The following is an 18,501-nucleotide window of genomic DNA, read 5'->3' as shown; positions in this document are numbered from 1 at the left end:
CTAGAGCAAAAGCATACAGATCAGGTAGGTTCTTATCTAGCATTAGGTAGGCTCTTATCTAGTATCAAGATGAAACAATACGATTTAAACAAAACTATAATATTCGGGAAATTCTGCCCTTATTTTTTTGAACACTTATTAACTGAACAATCTTGGGCAAGTCTCCCCATTGTCTCTCTGAGTCTGCATTTTTACCTGTGAAATAAAAACATGTCTGCCTCACCCACCTTAATAAATCCAGTAAATATTTATTTATCTATTTAATGGGACATACACTGTCCTAGGCAGTTACATTTTATAACAGAAGGGATACAAATGTGTAAGGAGACATTAATAAACATAAATAAATGAACATTACAGTAAATAAGTGATGTGGGGGAAAACAGCAGGGTTAAGGAATAAAGTTTCTGGTGGGAAAAGAAGGCTTGCTGCAGCTTAAAATAAAATTGTCAGGGAAGGCTCCGCTGAGTAGGTGGTGTCTGAGAAAAAATTAAAGAAATGTAAAGGACCAGCCACCAGCGAAGAGCATTCCAGTCTGAGGGAATCACCAGGGCAAAAGCCCTGGGGATTAATTGTGTCAGCAGAGTCATGCGGAGGCCAGCATGTCTAGGATGGAGTCAAGGGGAAAGCCATGGAAATCAGAGAGGTAAGGAGAACTCAGGTACAGACTAATCATGTAAAGTCTTATAAGCTGTGATAAGAAATTTGCATTTATTTTAGGGGGAGATGGGAAGACTTGGAAGGGTTTGAGGAGGAGGGTTTTAAAAGGATGACTCTGACTACTATCTTGAGAGTTTATCATAGAGCAGGATGGAAGAAAGGAGACCAGTTATGAGGCTACTGGAGTGATCTGAGAGAGATGATGTTGGTGAACAGACCAGGATACTAGGGTTGGGAGTTAGGTGAGGTTCTTGAATTGTAGATATATTTGCAAGGGAGAGCCAACAGCATCCCTTGATAGACTGGAGGGATGCGAGAAGAATTGAAGAGTCAGAGGGGCTCAAATATTTTGACCTGAGCAACTAGAATGGGGAAGCTGACATCAAGTCCTATAGGGAACCTGCAAGTGGAGTAGTTTTGAGGAGGAACATCAGAAACTCAGTGTTGCTCATGTTAAGGTTGAGACATCTGTTAGGGAAACTAAAATGATGTTATAGTTAAAAGTCCCAAATTGTGAGTGGCTTAACATAGCACAGGATTTCTTCTCACTGAGGATACATATCAAACATGAGCATTAGAAGCTCTGCTTTACACATATATTCAGGCATCAGAGCTGATGGAAACATCACCATATTGTAACTGTGTCTGAAACATATGGCTTGCAGGTTACACAGCAGGGAGATAAAAGAACTGGAGAGTCACACATTGGTTTCTAATGTGTCAGTCCAGAAGTGACACCAATCACTTTCTCTCATAGCCCATTGATCAAAGCCAAAGCTATTCATGTGGTGCTATCTAAATGCAAGGAGGAAGGAAATATGGACTGTGATATAGGAGAAGGCAAGTTGAGAGGCCTGTTTGTATCATATCAATTTGAGGGTGGTTGACCATGTGGATAGTATTTAAATCAAAGAGATTGTGAAATCACCAGGGATTGAACAGAATTAAAGAAATGGAAGGACATTGGAGCCATGGGGCACTCCAGTGTTGGGAGGTCTGGGAGAGGAAGAAAAAAACAGTAAAAAGGAGACTGGCAAAGGCCATCTGGTGAGGTAGGAAGAAAGTCAGGAGACCAGGGCACCTGGAATTCAAGTGAAGAAAAGGCATCAAGGAGGAGAGATTGAAGGACTGTGACAAATTTCGCTGATATTTCCAGTAAGATGAGAACTGAGAATTGACCATTGCATCAGCCAGGGGGAGCTCATTGGTGTTCTCCACATTTTTGGAAGTATGATGATTGTAACCTGATTGATGTGGATTTAGGGGAGAATGAAAAGAGAGGAATTTGAAACAATTGGAGTAGCTTTAGGCAGCTCTTTCTGAGAACACTTGGTATAAATGATAAGAGAAATAAGAATGGTTGCTAAAGAAAGAAGGGGGACCAAGAACAAGGTTTTAAGGTTTTTCTTTTTAAATGGGAAAAATAGTAGCACATGTGTATCTTAATGGATAGAGAGAGAAAAATAGATGCTACAGGAGAGAGAGAGGTGAAGCTTGCTGAAATAGTGTTCTTTAAATTAAATAAAAAGCTTTTTAAAAGTTTTGAATTTGTGGGTACATTGTAAGTGTATATATTTATGGGGTACATTAGATATTTTGATAGAGGCATACAATAATAATCGCATCATGAAGAATGGGATATGCATCCCTGAAATGATATTCTTGAGCAAGCAGGAGTAGATGTGTGTACAGCACATATGGAAGAATTGATTGGCTTTAGCTGGGAGCATGGAGAGCTCCTCTCTAGTGGCAAGCAGGAAGGCAGAATTAAAGACTAGATGTGGAGATGGGAGTCTGTAAATATGGTGAAGGTTGCGTGCCGTGTCTATGAGAGCTATGCCTCAGATTTGGCATGAACACCAAGTGAAATGAATTCTAAATTAATAGACAGATATGTGTTATTATTAATTTGCTAATAGCTTTTAATAGCTTAGTATTAACAAAAACTGAGGCTAGCAATAAAAAGTCCATAGAAAGCTGGCAGGCCAGGCTTATCTGGAGGAAGATACAACCTATCTACCGGCTCTCGGCCACAGAGAGTGTGCAAGCTTTCTGGACCAATCACATCTGCAGAGGTGATGCTTACTAGACGAACATGAGCAGAGTGAGGGAGGGTTATCCTGAATTATTTTATAGAAAGATGGATTTGGAATTGAAGTGGTGTAGTCCTACACACCTCCAATGCTGGGCTGCCTTTATGTGGCTATGTTTGCCCATAAATTAACCTAGAGTCAATAGTTACAAGAATTTGTTAACTCAGTCACTTGGGAATCACTTAGATGTGTCACTTGTAGGCAAGCTGCAGCCTTCTTATGGGCTGGTGCCTTGGGAATGTGAGAGCCACACTTAGGAGAACTGTATCTTCCAAATTATGTCATTTACATTTTTACCTAATAAACAGAATGTTATGCAATAATAATTATATAACATTCTCTATAGGTTCAGTATATCAATTTTTAATATTATTCAGTATATTAATAATGTAATATTACATTCTGTTCTGTAATAATAATTAATGTTAGCAGATGCTATATCATGAAGCTGCCATGTTCTGGAAAATCAAGCTATTTATGCTGCTATAGTTCTTAAATATATCCAAGGAATACTACCAGTCACAGAAGCACAGAACTATCCAGAGAATTTCTGTACTGTAGAGATTTGTACTTAGAGGTGTGAAGGAAAAGATTGCAGAGGCCATGTGGTTGCCCACTGCCATCATCTGTGTTGCCCAAAGAAGGGAAAGGACTGTGAAATAGAATTGCCAGTGGAGACTCTCTCTGGTCTTGTCAGCAAGCTTTTTATGAAAAACACAATCCATTCTTCCACTCCAGACCTTTTAACAGGATAACAGTTGACCAACTGCCAGGATTTATTGGCCGGAATACAAACAGACATCACCATGTCATAACGCAGTCCTAAACAGGAACTTCTACATTCTTTTTATGCCGGTTCTGAGTTTTTCAGGCATTTGTCTTACTTCCCCACCTTGCATATCAAACGTAAATTGATTTGCTGAACCTATAGAGATGTTTGAAGGCTTTTATTTTTTCTTATATGCATTTAGAATTCTTGCAAACATAATACATGCTCATTAAAAAAATATAGAGAAATTTATAATAACATTAGCTCCTTGCCCCACCTTCTCCTACATGTAATTCTGTTTCCCAGAGACAAGTTTTTTTTTCCCCTCTAAGTGTTTCTGTTTTAAACTTCTTTCATACCTAAACTTCATAAATCTACATGCTATGCATACTATGCTACTATTTCTTAATTTTGCGCTTAGGTATAATTTATTGACTTTCTGATATAATAGATGGAGACTTAGCAGTGTTATATCCTCCACACCATTGCTACCCCCACCTTCACCCTCTAGCTTTGTAATAGCACTGTTCTCGCAGTACTTTATAACTTCTTGGTTATTTGTGTTGTCTACCGATTATAGACTTCTAGGCTTCTCAGTCCATAAAAGGACACTAGTGATTTAAACTAATCTAAATTTTTGTTTTCAGCTATCTTCCTAGTTTTCATCTCCCAATTTACATCACTTATATTTTCACGTATACATATCAAGTTTAAAAGCATTTGCATTCTGTTCTACACCCATAATTAACAGCTTTCTGATGTGTATGTAGCTGACTTTCAAGATGAACACATTCTGGGCTGTGACTTTTTTCTGAATAACTTCACTAGTTATCCCACCTCATTCTACTTTTGCCTCCTGTAACTTCATTTAAAACTCTTACTTGCTGGTAGTCCATTTCCAGTTCTTTCGTTTTTGTGATTCTGTGTTTTCTTTATTGCTTTACTTTTGATAAGATCTAGAGAGGAAAAGAGGATAAACAAATGTGTGAAGTCCACCATCTTTCACCACAATCTCCTTTTGAATTTGATTTTCTTCCCAGTACATGTGCAAAAGAAATATGTTGAACCAGTAACTATCTAGCCTGGCTTTCATGTTTTCAATAATGTACAACATTATATAACATTATATATGTATATATATAATGTAGTTCAGTAGTACATTATTGAAAATATGAAAACAACTATATATATTTCTGCAGTTTAACGTTTTATTACTGCTTTAAATTTAGAAAGGAAAGTAGTTCTAATTCAAAACTCTCTGAGGTAGCAAATAGAAAAGGCAAACACACAGTTTGGAAAATTTGAAGAAGCATATAAAAACTGACCATTGATCTTACTTCAGTATTTCATTCTGATGATCTTAAAAATATTGAAAACAGAAACACTTTATTTTAAAGCATCGGCATGATATCATCATTCCCTATGTAGTCTCCTTTTCCAATCACAGTTTACAATACACCTGGCAGGCAATGCCCCATTTTGATATCTTCATCTGCACTGCAGGATAAGATAGTAGCATGCTTTCCTCTTGCCTCTGCCTTCTGTAAAATCTTGTTTACAGTTTTAATAACTCCTCGGAACAAGTTACTGTACAACATAAACATATATTCCTGTTTATTCAGAGTGACAGTATTGTTATTGTTGTATTATAAAAACAATTGTGATTCTAAATAAAATATACCCATAAATTAAACTCAGAGATCAACTTAACTATAATATGTACACAATTTTCATCTAGCCTGAAACAGTTGCTTACAACACAGGCAATGTCTGCATGATTCATTTTTTAAGTACATAAAAATTTACATCTCCCTGTCTTCTTACTCATCATTAGTAGGATGATTTTTTAAAATATTCTCATTACCCCTTTGTGAGCTCAGGGAATGCCCTGAAGCACCAGCAGGTCTCACTGCTTTGTCTTGGACTGAAGGTGGCCTTTGGAAAAGGTGACTTCAAAAAAAGAGAGAGAATGCAGCTTAATGGTGAAATGGTTTGGCTTGGAGACCAGGTGGTGAGTGCCAGTCCTGGCTTTGCACCCTTCTTGCTGGGTGACCCAGGACATTTGACTTACTCTCTCAAAGCCTGTGAAATGGGAATAATAATAATAATAATACCTACTTCATATAGACATCAAGAGGCTAAAATAAATAATGCATGGAAAAACAGGAAAATATCTGCACACTAAGTACACATTAAATACTGTTTATTTTTATTCTTACTAATTTGAATTGTTAATGATTCAAAAATATTAATCCTGTGTAAGCACACAGAAATACCTACACATGAATTTCTCCTTAAGTTTTTGAGGATCTAAAGTGCATTCTGAGGATAGCTTTTCAATATGAGGAATTTTTCCTTATTTCACTTTACAGGCATGATTTGTATTTTAGGAATTGTTTGCACAGTGTGTGGACAGAAATCCTAAGCCCAACTTTTACTTTTTCTTCAAGCAGGACGTCAAGTTTGTATATAGTTTATTAATATCCAAATCCCTGTTTTTATTAGATTGCCTTTCGTGTCTCGACATAAAGATTAGTTTCAGAAAACTTGAGCTGTCAAGTTAAACCTGTTTAATGTTTGCTTTGCACAGCAAGCAAATCCCTAAATTTCTAAGATGAAAGTTTGTGTGCCCCTAACTAGGCAAACTAGAAAAGATGAGTTAGGGGAGGGGAAATACTAAGACTTGATTTTATTATTGCTATATTATTTATTTAAAAGTAGTTTTTAAATTTTGATAGCTTTTGGGGAACAAGTGATTTTTGGTTACATGGATGAATTGTATAGCGGTGAAGTCTGAGATTTTAGTGTACCTGTCACCTGAGCAGTGTACATGGTAATCAATATGTAATGTTTTTATCCCTCGCCCGCCTCCTGCCCTCCCACTTCTGAGTCTTCAATGAGCATCATACCACTCTGTCTGCCTTTGCATATCCATAGCTTAAAGACTCGATTTTAGTCCTGATTTTTCCGCTCATTTTCCTTTTTTTTTGAGACAGAGTCTCACTCTGTCACCAGGCTGGAGTGCAGTGGTGCGATCTCGGCCCACTGCAACCTCCGCCTCCCAGGTTCAAGTGATTCTCTTGCCTCAACCTCCAAAGTAGCTGAGACTACAGGTGTGTGCCAACATGCCTGGCTAATTTTTGTATTTTTAGTAGAGACGGGGTTTCACCATGTTGACCAGTATAGTCTCAATCTCTTGACCTTTTGATCTGCTCGCCTTGGCCTCCCAAAGTTCTGGGATTACAGGGGTGAGCCACTGCACCCAGCTCTCTGCTGACTTTCTTAACTCAATTCGTGAATTGACTTAAATCAATTCATGAACACTTATCCTGTGCTATGTTTCAGGAACTGAAGTAGAGAGACAAATAAAATCCCTTTCCTTAGAAAACACACAGCTTGGTTTGGAAGGCTGATAAGTACAATCCAATGTCTGTGACAATGTGTAAACAATATGACAATACACATATCACTGAAAGGGGGTCACAGACAGGATGCTCATGTCCTGGAGGAAGGGATATCTTCACTGTATATAGGATACCTTGGCAGAGGTGGATTCAAGTTTAGCGGAGTCTGAAGCTTATACAGTTTTTGTTTGTTTGTAGGGAGAGAGGGAGTGGTTTAAAATAAAATGAAAAAATTAAGTACATGACCTTGGAAGAGAATGGTGAAGCAGCTGTTTTAGCTTCCTTAGCTTCAGGGTATAACCCCCATCATCTCCAGGGAAAAAAGGTAGAAAATGTTCTACCTTTTTCCCCTGGAGTCAGAGTTTGAGAAAAAAACTGCCATCTAGGAACTTTCTGGCACAGCTCGGGGTACAGAGTGTGGGTGCTAAAGGGAGATGTCAGCAGACGGAAAGGTAAGGAGCCAGGATCTTGAAGGGTCTAATGTAACTAGGAGCTAGGTGATCTTTCCTCCAGAATTCTATCTGAATAGTACAGGAAATAACTAAGGTATTTTTTTCTCTCTTTTAAAAGAAATTTAATTGTGATAAAATACACATAATAAAACAGTTGCCATCTTAACCATTTTTAAATGTCCCATTCAGCAGTGTTAAGCATATTCACATTGCTGTGCAGCCAATCTCCAGAACTCCTTTCATCTCGCAAAACTGAAACTTCATATCTGTTAAACAACTCCCCTTTCCCGTTTCCTCCTTGCCTCTGGAAACCACCATTTCTGCTTTCTGTTTCTATAAATTGACTCCTCTAGGTACCTCATATAAGTGGAATCATATAGTATTTGTCTATAAAGCCAACCTCCCCAAGCTGCCTGATCTCAATGCATTCCATATGAACATTATGAAATCTTTCATGATTTGTCCTATACTAAATATAACTGATGTAAAGAAATGACTGAGTACCATTGATATCTATTCTATTCCAAATTTTAATTGGAAAGTGTTTGTGAGAGTTTAAACAGGATAGTTTGTTCCCAGAATTTTATCTCATTAGTTTGTTCCCAGAATTTTATCTCATTTCTGCCGTAGTGACAAACATGTAAGACTTGTTTCATTTATGACCTTGTATGGCAGCCCCTTTGGTATGGATTAATTTGTTTAATGGGCTGTTTAAGAAAGGCAGCTGGTTAACAACTTATTTCCTCTAATGTATTTCCAAATTTGTGTTAAACGATGGCCTTGAGAAAAGGTCCTCGTGAGTGTAAGATTTTTGTAGTGAATGCCAGAAGAAGTCTTATTTATGGCCTGATTCTTCAAAGACACAGTATCTTTTCATTTGGTATACGTCATTTTCAATATGATTTTCATGGCTGTGAAGGGGAAGCACATTATTTTCATGTACTAATACAGGCACTGAGATAGAAACTGTCTGAGAGAGGTGTAAGAATATCTGTTATGTTTCCTAGTTTCATAGCATGAAATCTTAAGACTCACATTATTAGTTAAGCCTTTGTATAATAACAGAAACTCATTTTTCGCCCAATTTATTTAATTATATATTGTTCATACCTTAATTATTTAATGAATAGATAATGCTGACTACAGGCAGTACTGTGAAATGGAATTCTGGGAGACTCTTGCTTACTCTTCGTGTGTCTTACCCCTCAGCTAGCATTCTTGTGACTTAATGCTTTTGCTTCCACCCAGCTGTACCCCATGGCGTACATTGTACCTACGATGGTACAACGCCATCAGCCCTTCCACTTTTAGGAATAGTTCCATTCCAGGCATTGTCTGATGCCAGGAACCTGCCAGGACAGAAACAGATATGTTGAATGTAAAAGATTGATAGTCGTTTAATGTTATTTCTCTAAATGTATTTACATTTTTGTATGATAATGCTTGGAAAGGAAATGCATACCTCATTCTAACAAGGAACTTGCTACCTGAAATGAGGATATATTTTTGGCAGGAAGCAATTTTACTTTTACTATATAGTCAACAAATAATTGCATGTATAGGACCAACTGTGTGTGGTGCTTTAAGAAACCTATTTAGATGACATTAGAAAGGGACTGAGTAATTAGTGTGTAATACATGTGCTTAACAGTGAAAAACAATTAGAAAGAAAAAATCAAGCCTATGGTCATACCACCCTGAATGCACCTGATCTCGTCTGATCTCAGAAGCTAAGCAGGTTCAGGCCTAGTTAGTACTTGAATGGGAGAAAAAATTAAGTTACAAGTACTTCCATACATTCTCCCTCTGGCCACACCTGTAAAAGAATTCTAAATTTGTTAGCTTGGTCTTTGTAATTTCTAAGAGATATGTTGAATCTGCCATCTTGGTTCCTTGCTTTCTGCACCACAAAATCAGAGAACGGGGAAAGGAGAAGCTAGGAAGGAGTATTTGCTCTGGAAGGATTTATTCAAAGAGGAAAAAAGACTTGAGGAGAAAACAAGAATGGGAGAAAGGTGAGGAACAATACAAATTTTATTTGGAGGCTGGATTTAATGGGAATTGAAAGGAAAAGCGGGGAGAGCCTGAGATTTAAGACAGATGCAGGGTGCAGGAGATATGGAAAGGAATGGGATAAATATAATTTTAGGAAGTGTTGCTGTAGGCAACGATTGGACAACCTTTAATATCTTTCAAAAATGCAAACAATTATTTAAATTTCTGTGTGCAACTGTATCATGTTTTGTTTCGTTTTTTGATTTTGTATTCTTCATCTCCAACTCAGAATCATCCACATCTCTAAAAATTCTATTAGTGAACAACAGTACTTTTTAAACTGAGATCTGGGTTTCAGATGTGCTCACGCTACTGGAGTGTCCTTGCTTCTTGCCCCTTCAGCATATACCTATGCTGGGCATTGTAGATGCCATAATAAAAGGATGATGCAAGGTACTTAAACTTATCTTTTTGTTTTGGAATAATGTAGCATGATGAAAGAAGTTGTTTTAAATATATGACTTCTGTATTCCGTTTATTTGTATCTTTCTATAGCTGTGCTGTCCAAAATGTCAGCCACAGCCATATATGGCTGTCTTAATTTAAAGCACAAGTTCAGTCCCTCAGTTATTCTAGCCATATTCCAAGTATTCAGTTATGACATATGGCACAAGGATACTGTACTGGGTAGAAAGTGATAGAATATTTTCATCGTCAGAGAAAGCTCTGTTAGACAGCATACTTCAACAGAATGCAGCTCCGCACAGCAGGTAAGCATATTTATTGGGAATTGTGTTTGTTCAGCTGGTCATCTGAAATCCACAGATACAGAATTATCACCAACCAGATCCTTACCTTAACAGACACTGATGTGTATTCTCTGTTTTCACATTGGCTATCTTTCCCATTCATATGACATACTATGTAGACCACTGCTTTGTTCCTGTGAAATATCCCTGTGGTTTTTAAGACACTAATAGTTTAAATAACTTCCATTTATTGCAGACTTCACTATGTTCTAGGCACTGTGCTAAGCACCTTAACTGCATTATCTCACTTAATCTTTATAACGACTTTATGTTTTAGATTTATTTAGTATTTCATTTAATCTTTACCTCATTTTAACAACTTATAACACCTTTATGTAATAGGCGCTATTAACATCTCAATTTTATACATGGGAAAACCAACACAGAGAAGTTAGGTCACTGATTCGTAGTCCCACAATAGGTTAGGAGTGAAGCCAGAATTAATTGTGGAAGAGTAAGGGTAGTGGAAGAATATGTATTTTTTTATATTCCCTATGTGAAACTTTTCAAATGCTGCAACTTGGAAAAGGCATTGTTTTACTTTCATGAACAGAAATGCACCACAAAAAAATTACACAGAAATTAGTCACACCTTGTTAGATTTCAGTTATGTATCATGCCTTAGTCACACAAATTCCTGATCTAGGAGTGTTTGTGGAAAAATATGCTCCCCTCCCTCTGTCGCCTCTCTCAGATGCCAAACTTCCTTTCAAATTACCAGCTTCTCAATAACAGAGTACCTTCCTAATTCTGGCCCTGCGTCACTTTCTGGACCTAGGACCGCATCACACATTTTTTATTCTTTTAACAGTATAGTAAAAAAAACAAAACAAAACAAAAAAACCCTCTTTATTTAAAGATAATTTACACGTTAATATCTCATACTAAATATGCATATCCATCTTTAAAAATTCTTTATTCTAAATAGAAGAATTTCTTGGACAAATGTATATTCTTTCCTTCAGAAAGTTTCACATTTTTTTTATTGGCATGTATTGATTTTACTTTTTGCATTGACTGTTCCTCTATCATTACACTTTCTTGTACTCCTTAACATTATATGAAAAGTATTTCAATGGTTTCTGAGCTTTTAAATTTAACAGTGGAGTAGAGATTTTCTTTCCTAAAGAAGTGACTCATCCGTAAGGAAGCATGGTGATCAGCATCCTGAAGCACAGCACACAGAACCACTTTCTTGCTGCCTTTTACCCTTCAAATATTGCACTCTCTCCCTATCATAAAATCTGCCTTGGTAGCATCACCAGTTCAGGTTTCATCAGCCCCTTTGGAAACAGATTAGATTGAGCTGACTGCCTAAAGCGCCTTCAGGTCTATATTTTCAATAAAGATTAACATCTGAAAAACACATTTTGCCCAGCAAAAGCAAGAATTACAATATTATTGTGACATACTTTTTTCTTAGATGTTGAAGAAAAATAGTTTGAAAAGATCCAGAAAGATATTTATAAAAAGAATTTAATAAAATTTCATAGAATACTAAAAAAATTAGGTATGGTTAGAAATAAAAGTAAGAGAACAAAGATTTTACTGTGGCCTTTGGCCTCAACTAAAGAAAGTGAACTTGTGCTCTTCAAAATGCTCTTCACTTATGACAGAGTCGTCATATAAAAGAAAAGAAAGTCTGCAGGGAGATTCTGTAGGTTCAAATCACAGAACTCTATTTATATGTAGAGACCTAAACAGGAGAACTCTCATAATTCCAACATGAACCAGAAGTACAATAGTTTTAGAAACACCCAAATTTCCTTTGATATTCAGCTACAAGGAGATCTGAAAGAGTTTTCCAATCTTACTTATTTTGGAGCTGCAGCTGGATAATTATTCACATGTGGCAGAAACAGGAAGGCTTCATTTCCTCAACATTTTCCCACTCTGCTTTTTAAAGGGAGTGTGAAAATATTTTTGTAAGAGAATGGGATTCCCTGGATTACCTAATAGTTGAAATGAGTTACTCTACACTAAAGTGTTATACTTTTCCCCTCTGGGTAGAGTACCTGTTTCTGTTAACTCAGTTTTTTTTTTTTTTAATTCAAAGAAATTCTTGATAATTACTTATTGAGTAAGCATCTTAATATGTAAAATGTAGTAGATTATTGTTAGGCTCACAGTAGATCCATTATTAGCTATTAAAAGACTCAGAGGAAAAAATGACCTTAAACAGAAAAATTAATCGATCATTACCCTGTATTTAGAAGTGGATTTCTACTTCAAAGTAGCATCACCTAATTTAGGATAATTTATGACTTAGCTGTTTTTTATTTTACTTCTTTCCATTTTCAACTTTGCCAATGACAGATTTTTGATATTTGTGTGATAAAGAAGGAGGAAGAACAAGAAAATAAAGCATTTGCCTAATCCATTTTACTCATGAGTCAAGGAGGTCAGGAGCTAACACAAGGGGCTCCAGTCTGTTCTTCAACACATCATTCTCTCTCATAAATATATTCTTGCCATATTCTTTACCATCTAGATCAGTGTTGTCCAACAGAACTTTCTATGATGATGGTGACATTCAGTATTTGTGCTGCCCAATACTCTACCCAGTAGCCAGCCACACATAGCTATTGGCTATTGCACATTCCACAATGTAGCTGACTTGACAAAGGAACTGAATTTTAAATTTACTGATTTTTAATTAAGATTTTTATGGTCATGTGTGGCTAGTGGCTTCCATATTGGGCAATGCAGACCTGAATTTATCCAAAACAAAAATCATCTAGAAAATGTTGTACCACAATTTGTGATCACACAAAACTGCATTTGTTATTTATGTATTTATATAGACACTATAATAAGTAGATATTAAGACTCTTATAGGATTTCCCTGCATTACTCTTAATCCCTCCTTAACTAACAGTGTTGCAACACAATTCTAGTTTACCTTTGACAAGTATGGATTTTATTTTACATGCCTCAGTGTATTCATTTGTAAAATGAAGACTAAAATGAGTGCCCACTTCATGATGTTTTTATGAAAATTAAATGAGTGAACACATATCAAGCACTTCAGAAAGTGTCTGGTTCATGGTAAGTGTAAGCTAGTATTATTAAGACAACTAGGCATTTGAATTTATGAGTAGAGGCCCTTTAATCATTATTATTCTTTCTGGTAGGTACAGTGGGTTTTAAAAAATCATAAGAGAGAGTCAGGGAGAGATAAGGGCTGAACACTGAGAAGTGGCTGAGGTCATGGGGAATGGACTAGGCTATGAATAGAATTCATGCTACTCCCAGAGGGACAGTGGACATTGTTCCAGGACATATTTTGATATATTTGGCTAGTAGGATGGTTTGCATGTTTTGATGTTAAGGAAAGGGGATTGGTGGTGATAGGAGAGAAATAGCAGTCTAAGTTGCTGGTTGCCAATCAATTTTTTAAAGTAAGTTTTATGAAGAAAGAGAATGTATCAAGTATTATGTATCTCCAGCACCAAGTACAGCACCTTGTACATTGTTGGTACTCCATAAACATTCACTAGATGAATAAATAGGAAGGCTTTTTAAAAGAAGCAGGACATTGTAGAGAGGGTGGCCTCATGCATTGGTCTGAACATTGTACTAGATGACCTTTAAGGTCTTCTAACTCTAAGAGTAAAAGATTTCACGTATAAACAGCACTTGATATTTTAGTTCCAGCCAAAATGTCTAGATACGAAGGTAATGTAATTTCCTAGGACTCTAAGCATTATTTTCTATAGCCACCTAAGAAGTAGTGTTTGATTTAAACAAAATTAACATCAACACGCTAGCTGACTTTAATATGGAATCACATTTCAGGATCAAAATGCATCAACAGATTCTGGTGTTAGGCAGTTCAGTGTTTTGCTTTTTCTTATCTTTTGGAACTGTCTAAAAAATAAATTAGATGTCTCTAGTGATCTGAATCATTTAGCATAAAATTGGTAAAGGAAAATTGCTTTGGGATACATTTCATGCTCTTTAATATACGCTTCCTTTATCCATTCCTTCCTGTCAGGAGACACCCAGGCCTCTCAAGTTTCCTCCACTACCCTCTGGGACCAACACTTATTTAACAAAAATCTCTTCCACAGTATCTATAATGGCAGGTCTGAATTTAACATGGCTTATGTGGCTTTCCAGGGACTGAGCTCTGCCAGTCCCTGTGACTATGTGCACAGGCAGGGCTGTGCTGGGGCACCTTGTGTTTTCCGAATCCCTGTTCCATGCTGGTCACCCGTCTGTGGCTACCCTGTCACAATTCCTGTTCTCTCCATTAAGAGCCATTTATTCCCGTCTGCCTAATACCAATATGCCTGACAAATTCCATATCTTTCTGGGACACATCTTTAACCTCCCCTTGTTTTATTGCTCTCATTTACCAGGTGTTTCACGGTATGATAACACTTATCGCAGTGTCCGGTAGTTGTATATTTTTTCCTGTATGGGATTCCAACTGTACTGCCAGCCTGTGAATAACTTAATGGGAGGGGATGTGACTTAGTTATGGAACTCAGATGGCCACTCCAATGAGGATGTCAAAAGGGTAGAGGTTGGGTCTCTTCTGTTTACTACTGTAATATCTGGTTCACCGTAGTTATTATTAAATGAATCTATAAATCCAATATCTTTCATATAAGAGGGATTTAATATTTGGTGAATTGACCAAGTGGTTCAGAAGTTCTAGGTTCAGTCTTAGGTCTACTGGCAGTCAATTCTTGATCGTAAGAGTTAATCTGGCTATGAAGTTTGTACTGAAATTTGCAAGTGGAAATATTACATCATATACTTTAAATAACATAATTATAAATAATTGATTGACAGACTCTTCAGAACTAGAAGGACCTTAATAAAGGCTGTCTCTAATTGGGAGATTGACAATATGCTAAACACTGTTCTAAGTACTTTATGTTATTAGTCAATTAAAAAAAATTCATTGTTACTAACTCATAGTATTATGACATAAACATTATTATCCCTATTTTACAGAAAATGAAACCAAGGCACATGTCTAAATGACTCCCAAATGTCCCACAGGTAGGGGATGTTGAGCTGTGAGTTGTCCCAGGCTGTGTAGTTCCAAAGTCCTTTCTCTTAATCTCCATCTTGGTTGTTCTTTGTGATATCTTTAGCCATTTTCTATGTCAACCCCTTCTACTTAGTGGAGATGGTTTCAGTTGTAAGTTACAGAAAACCCACTTCAAAATGGCTTCAACTTTGTAGAGAATTTTTTGGCTCATGTAACTAAAATATCCAAAAGTGCATCAGACTCTAGGCAGGAGCTGAGCTGGGTTTTGGCTTGATTCCCTGTAATTCTCACAGCCCCCTTTTTCTCCAGATGCCACCCTCATCTTCAGTTGGATGGAGGATCTGGTAGGAAGTTGGCTGTATTGTTCTAGGTTTCACCATCCAGTGGAAGATATGGTGTCTTCAGTTGTTCTGCAGAGGAGAAAGCTTATTTCAAAGGAGAGCCTACTAATACCTCCTCCAGTTTCACAGAAGTCATATACACTAAAAATTTGGTGATATTCTCTCGGTACCAATGGCCAATGGATGTGCCTATACAGATCTGTTTATGCCTGAGCTGCCTACGTCCCCTCTAGATCCAGTATTGGAGTCAGCCTTCCTTGGGTCACATGAGCTCTTCATGGAACATACGAACGAGAAAACAGAGGGTGATTGTTACCAAGAAATGGCAGAAAGGGTGGTAGGCCAGGAATTCCAATGCTCACTATACTCATCACAAAGTTGGTTAGAAATCAGTTTATCTTTGAGTTATAAACTTCAAAATCAGATTCTAACAGTCTTTTCAAAGCATCTTTTAAAACCATGTCTTATTGGAACTCTTAAGGGAAAACAGTAAGGATACTAAGAAATTGCAATATTTTCATTAATTGTGTGAGAGAAAATTATTTGAAAATAGAACTGATAATTATCTATTTAGTCATGTATTAATACTTCAAAATTATAAAAACAGTATAATAACTGCATGTAAAATGGTCTGCAGAATGGCTTACTACTTTAGATTTAATTTTTAATTCCATTCTGAGTCCATATGCAACTTAATGTGATTGAAAATTTTTCTGAAAAGTAAGTGGCTAGGATATATCGCAGAATGTTGGAAAATTAGCCCATTGCAATCTCAGCGATCTGTTTCATTAAAATTGCATATGCCATGTTTAAAACTGATCTCAAAGTTAACTCCAATAGACATTCATTCATCTTTTCAATTATTTAATAAGTCCTGAATTATTAAGGGACAAGCACTTGGGGATAGAGAAGTGGGTGTTTGTCCGTTTTTGTTGTTTTTGAATTCTCCATAGGTTCTTAGGATTTCTTTCTTTTTTTCTTTCAACATTAATTTTAAGGTTCAAGGGGTACATGTGAAAGTTTGTTACATGGGTAAATTACATGTTCAAAGAGGTTTGGTGTACAGATAATTATGTCACCCAGGAAATCAGCATAACACCTGATTGGTAGTTTTTAAATCTTTATCCCCCACCCTCCAACAGACCCCAGTGTCTATTGTTCCCTTCTTTGTGTCCATGTGTATTTAATGTGTAGCTCCCTCTTATGAGTGAGATCATGAGATATTTGGTTTTCTGTTTTCATGTTAATTCACATAGAATAATGGCCCCCAGCTCTATCCATATTGCTGCAAAGGCCATGATCTCATGTATTTTTTAGCTACGTAGTATTCTTTGGTACACACACACACACACGCACACACACACCGCATCACATTTTCTTTATCCAGTCCACTGTTGATGGGCATCTTGGTTGATTTCATGTCTTTGCTCTTGTGAATAGTGTTATGATGAATATACAAGTGCATGTGTCTTTTTTGTAGAAACATTTATTTTCCTTTGGGTATATACCCAGTAGTGGGATTGCTGGGTCTAATGGTAATTCTGTGTTAAGTTCTCTGAGAAATCTCCAAACTGCTTTCCACGGTGGCTGAACTTACTTACATTCCCACCAGCAGTGTGTAAGCATTCTCTTTTTTCCACAACCTTACCAGTATCTGTTATTTTTTGACTTTTTAATAATAGCTATTCTAGCTGGTGTGAGATAGTATCTCATTGTGGTTTTGATTTGCATTTCCCTAATAATTGGTTATATTGAGCATTTTTTTCATATGCTTGTTGGCCATGTGTATGTCTTTTGAGAAGTGTCTGTTCTTGTTCTTTGCATACTTTTCGATGGGGTTGTAAGCTTTTGTTTGTTTACTTGAGTTCCTTATAGATTCTGGATATTAGACCTTTGTCAGAGGCATAGTTTGCAAATATTTTCTCCCATTTGCTAAGATATCCATTTACTCTGTTGATAGTTTCTTTTGCTGTGCAGAAGCTTTTTGGCTTAAATAGGTCCCAGTAGTCAATTTTTGGTTGTGTTGCAATTGCTTTTGGAGTCTTTATCATGAAATCTTTGCATGGCCCAATGCCCAGAATGGTATTTCTAGGGTTTTATAGTTTTAGGTTTTACATTTAAGGAATCCTTTCCCTGTTGCTTGCTTTTGTCAGCTTTGTTGAAGATCAGATGGTTGTATGTGTGAGGCTTTGTTTCTGGGTTATCTAATCCGTTCCATTGGTCTATGTTTTTGAATCAGTACCATGCTCTTTTAGTTACTATATCCCTGTAGTGTAATTTGAGGTTTGATAGCATGATGCCTCCAGTTTTTTTCTTTTTGCTTAGGATTGCTTTGGCTATTTAGGGTCATTTTTTTGGTTCCAAATAAATCTTAGAATCCTGATTCTGTAAAGAATGTCATTGGTAGTTTAATAGGAATAGCATTGAATCTATAAATTGCTGTGGGCATTTTAACAATTTGATTCTTCCTATTCATAGTAGCCACAAAAAGAATAAAATATCTAAAAATATAGCTAACAGGGAGGTTAAAGATCTCTACAACAGGAATTAGAAAACATTACTGGCTAGGCACAGTGGCTTGTCCCTGTAATCCCAGAACTTTGAGAGGCTGAGGCAGGCAGATCGCCTGAGGTCAGGAGTTCAAAACCAGCCTGGCCAACATGGTGAAAATCCCTCTCTACTAAAAAAATACAAAGATTAGCTGGATGTGGTGGCATACGCCTGTAATCCCAGCTACTCAGAAGGCTGAGGCAGGCTAATTGTTTGAACCTGGGAGGTGGAGGTTGCAGTGAGCAGCCGAGATCATGCCACTGCACTCCTGCCTGGGCGACAGAGTGAGACTGTCTGAAAAAAAACACACACAAAAAAACAGTGCTGCAATAAACATTCGTGTGCAATAGCAAAGACTTGGAACCAACCCAAATGCCCATCGATGATAGAATGGACAGGGAAAATGTGGTACATATACAC

General features: G+C 36.9%; 1 long non-coding RNA gene across 1 annotated transcript; it reads left to right on the top strand.

Annotated features, from left to right (window-relative positions):
* Positions 1–5,069: 5,069 nt before the first annotated feature.
* LOC108308982 lies at positions 5,070–18,093 on the top strand. The gene is made up of 3 exons (XR_001827140.1): positions 5,070–5,082; positions 12,674–12,677; positions 18,013–18,093. It is a non-coding gene; the product is annotated as an uncharacterized LOC108308982 (long non-coding RNA).
* Positions 18,094–18,501: the final 408 nt, after the last annotated feature.

The sequence above is a fragment of the Cebus imitator genome, unplaced genomic scaffold, assembly GCF_001604975.1.
Source record: "Cebus imitator isolate Cc_AM_T3 unplaced genomic scaffold, Cebus_imitator-1.0 Scaffold90, whole genome shotgun sequence".
NCBI lineage: Eukaryota > Metazoa > Chordata > Mammalia > Primates > Cebidae > Cebus > Cebus imitator.
Note: the sequence above shows the minus strand (reverse complement) of the source record. Positions and strands in the feature narration are given on the sequence as shown.